Raw genomic sequence first — 4,514 nt, forward strand, 5'->3', positions numbered from 1 at the left:
CAAAATCAACATCCTCCGTCAGTGTTCCGAATATCACTCATTTTCAATGAATGTTTCTGATGGCACTTCGCACCTGAACGTACAGCGGTCGGGTTTCGTTATAGAGCATTTCCTGAGACAGATGGTGGTAGGGTAGCAGTTTGTTTTTGTTTTGAAAAATGTATACACCTACTGGTCGCCATTTTGAACTTGGGAGATTAGCACTGTTTAATTATTTCTTCAAAAGATATAATTTTTCAAATTAACATTACATAACATCAACATTACCTTCAAAGTATGTCATGTCTACAACTTTTTAATTTTAGCTAGTTTAAAAAAATTAAGAATTTTGCAACCATTACTATTGCACCTCCAATTTGGTTTCGTTACTATTCGGCCATTGAACATGCGTAGTGATGTTGTTATTTTTACCCTACCACCAAATGCCGAAAATTGTAAACATGAGAAATCAGCTGTTCGGTTGACAAGTCGGGAAATACCTTATTGATTGCTACTGAACCTACCCGATCATCGATCGTTCAATTCATCGCTAAAATACAGACCACCGCTCACGATGCTTGCTGTCAATACAGTGCAGCACCATCATCAAATTGGAAACTCACCAATGCGCAATGCATATGGCGAATCTTGTTGGTCTTCGATCAGGAGTGAATGGATCAGGCAGTGAGAGAGTGATACATGAAGCCGATCATTAGAGTATTTTGTTTGATTTGATACATAGCAAATTAATAAATTTATTTGTTGTTATAACGTTTTTTAACATCAGTATGATCAAAATCAAATTGTAGTTGTGTTTGTGAGGGAAAGATGTTCACTTTCGCCGTGTTTTTCAATTTTTACAAGTTCTCTTATTAAACTGTCGTCCGTCACGTTAAAACTACCGAGAATTTATGGTGTCCCGCACAACTGTTTGATTTTTTTCGTCCTGCAAAAAATAATTTTGAATTTCATATAATTCAGGCAGATACTGAGTGAGCTACATTCAGAATGGATCAGTTTGTATCTCCCTCATCTCCGATATGCGATGTTTGCTAAACCGATGATTCTGAATGATGCGACTCGGTTTGCATAGCTGATAGGAGCGCTGATCGAGATTGCATACCAGCCAGGCGAAGCAGTTGCGAGAGGCGCTATCCCACTATACAATCAGAATGTTTCCAACAGGAAACGCATCCTGAGTGTTTGTTTTGATTGATTTTCGGAACCCTGTCCTCCGTATTCTCAGTAAAATTCCTAGCCTAGCCAATCGAGACTCCCTTCTACGATTTGTACACGGCTGGCTGCTTCCGTCCGTTCTCTACGGCCTAGGGTTCGTGAGTCGGGCTGGACCTCTGCTCCACCAAAAACTAGAACCTTTGTACAATCGGTGCATTAGAACTGTCAGTTCCGCTTTTGTTACCAGTCCAATTTTGTCCCTGATGGCCGAAAGTGGTCAAATCCCCTTCCCACATCTGATTGCCAAACAACTCACTACCAAAACACTGCGCTGGCTTGCCATTGGCGGCAAGAGGGACTCTCCTATGGTAAACCGCAACGAAAAGCTTCTACACGACCTAGGCAACATTATCATACCTACCATCTGCGAAAGGAGAAGTTCTGCCTTCCGGTATTGGACCGAAAAAGTCCCTAACGTTGACTTCTCACTCTCCCAAAAAGTCAAAGCCGGCCAGCACTCAACAACAGTCTTACCCTATTATCATGACTTGATTGAGAACAAATACCCCACCCATCCCCACATTTTTACCGACGGCTCTAAATCCATCAATGGTTGCGTCGGATGCGGTATCTACAGCTCATTCGAAAATCGAAGTTTGGCCTTACCTCCCCAATGCTCCGTCTTTAGTGCTGAAGCTTTTGCCATCCTAACTGCCCTACAAAACCTACACACCACAACACCCCCAATTATTTTTTCCGACTCTGCGAGTGTCCTGAAAGCCGTTACTGGTGGTAATATCAAGCATCCCTGGATCTCATCCATATCTGAAGAAGCCTTAAACCGTAGAGCCACCCTCGTATGGATTCCAGGACATGCCGGCATCGCAGGCAACGAGGCCGCCGATCGTCTGGCCAACAACGGCTCTACTACGACCCCACTGTGCATTCCGATCCCCCAACAAGACGCCTTCCGAGAAATTAAAAAAGAACTGGTCTATGCCTGGGAAAGGGAATGGGAATCTCATCGATCCGCAAAATTGCGTGAAATCAAAAATAGTTCTATTAAGTGGATTGATCGTAGCAACCCCCATGAAAGAACTGTTCTAACCAGACTCAGAATTGGGCATACCAGACTAACCCACTCATTTCTCCTCGACAAAGACAACCCTCCCACATGCCCCTCTTGTCACAGCACTATTACAGTCCGTCATATATTAATTGATTGCCCAATATACTCTGCTGTAAGATCAGCCTGTGGACTGGGAGATAGCCTTCGTCTAGTTCTCTCGAACTGTCCTTCAGAAGAAAGAAAGCTAATTAATTTCCTGAAAATGGCTAAATTATTCAAGGACATATAGCCTCAATTTGTTGTCTTTCACAAATATCTGTCTCTTTCCTTCCTCGCCCTACTAATCCATACACCTTCACTCTTCATTTTCATATACTAACAAAAAAAAAAAAAAACCAAAAAAAAACCTAAAAAAAAAAAAAAAACAACACAGAAACAGCAGGTATAGGGAAGAATGACAGCATGCTGTTAAACTCCCGAAAAAAAAAAAAAAAAATTAACGTACGCATAGCGTTGTTGAACGTTATGACGAGTCGTTTCAAGACTTCAACCGTAAATGTCTCGTTATAAACTTACTTCAAGAATTACTTCAACAATAACAGTTTGAAGAGCAAAATATGTTTACATGAGCGATTTTTGGACGTTATCTAAACTGTTTGTTTAACAGTTCCTCCATATAAATGTTTTAATGGTTTTAAACAGTTACATAACCTAACAACATATTTAAAATACAATCATTTTGAAATTCACGATTCCAGTAATGTATTTTACAGTTTCCATAATCGTTTGCTAAAAGTTTTTTTACGCTTCCTCAAATCATCATTTGACTATTGAAGAAATCGTTTGGTTACAATCTTTATTTATGCGGGTTGCTCTTTACTCTTACACAGATTTCCATAAGAATGACAGCTAATCGGAGTGAAGGCTATAGCTTTCTCTGTTGAACACATGAGAAATCGTATACCGGAATTGCGAGCGCGCCCATCGCCCATATTTCATCATCAAGGAACGTGCACCGACAAAGTTCAGCTTTCATTGTCACATTGATGTCCTCTGTTCGGAATGTTCACCTGTGCCTTTCTCAGTTCATTCAGATCAGATTCGGGATTCCAGATGAATCTTTGGCGTTTTTTAATTAGGAAAAAATGTAAACAAAAATGTGAACATTTTCGATGAATTTAAACTCATTTTACTTTAAATTTTTCCTTCAGAGATCTCTAAAAAAGTAAGTAGAATAAATTTTTAGATTTTCTTCGAGTAATTTGAACATTTTTTGAAAAAACATATAGATAACTACCTGTGTAACTACCATAACTACTAAGGGGTAAATTAAGGTTTCAAACTAGTATTTTTTTACCTCCTTCATACCTACACAACATACCGGCAGTGTCACTAGATCGTAAGTGCAGTGACTCAGTTTAAAATTTACATAAAAAACAGATCCAAAACATTTAAAATTTAAAATTGGATTGATATTATTAAGAGGTATCGAGGATAGTTTTGATTCAATAACATTCGCTTAGGACATGTTTTTTTTTTTTTTTTCAAATATAAGACAATGGGGCTTATTCTGCGACGCGATTGACGTGACTTACGAAATTTCATATCGTTTTGCTGGCTTAAACAGCCTCTCTAGCCTAAAAATTTTCGTTCGGATGAGCTTTTATTGGTCTTCAGAGCTCATCCATACACAAATATCTTTTCTGAATGATTTTCTGGAGTCAGGAAGAAGAAGTGAAATTTCGTGAGTCACGTCACTCGCGTCGCGGAATAAGCCTCAATTTTTCTGCCAAAATTCTTTTATCGGATATTTCTTATTTCTATTGATAATCAAGTTTACGTTTAAATTTTTCGGCAATGCAAATATTGGTTTGAGTTCAATTCATATACTGGCATGCTATCAGTTGCCATTTTTTGCAACTTATCACATTCCGATATCTGTTATCGCACGTCAAATTTTTAAATCACTAAACAATTAATGTCCGATGGGAAGTGGTAGAAATTTTGTTCACTTTGGGCATCGGAATCAATCTAAAAGAGTTTTCCGTTGTGACGTGTATGCTATGTCCTGTAATGCTCAAAAATGACTAATTTTCAAGGAATACCTTATTTAAGCCAACCTACAAATAATGATAGAATCCACCGCCTCTACGAAGAATCTATCATTAACAAATAAAACAAACATTATCAAACTTTTTCTTATCACAATCGCGATGGGTTCTGTTATCTGTTATCACAAACAAAAAAAAACACACCTGAAGTTGAGGTACTTTTTTAACCCGGTTCCATC

This window comes from Uranotaenia lowii, chromosome 2 (assembly GCF_029784155.1).
Source record: "Uranotaenia lowii strain MFRU-FL chromosome 2, ASM2978415v1, whole genome shotgun sequence".
NCBI lineage: Eukaryota > Metazoa > Arthropoda > Insecta > Diptera > Culicidae > Uranotaenia > Uranotaenia lowii.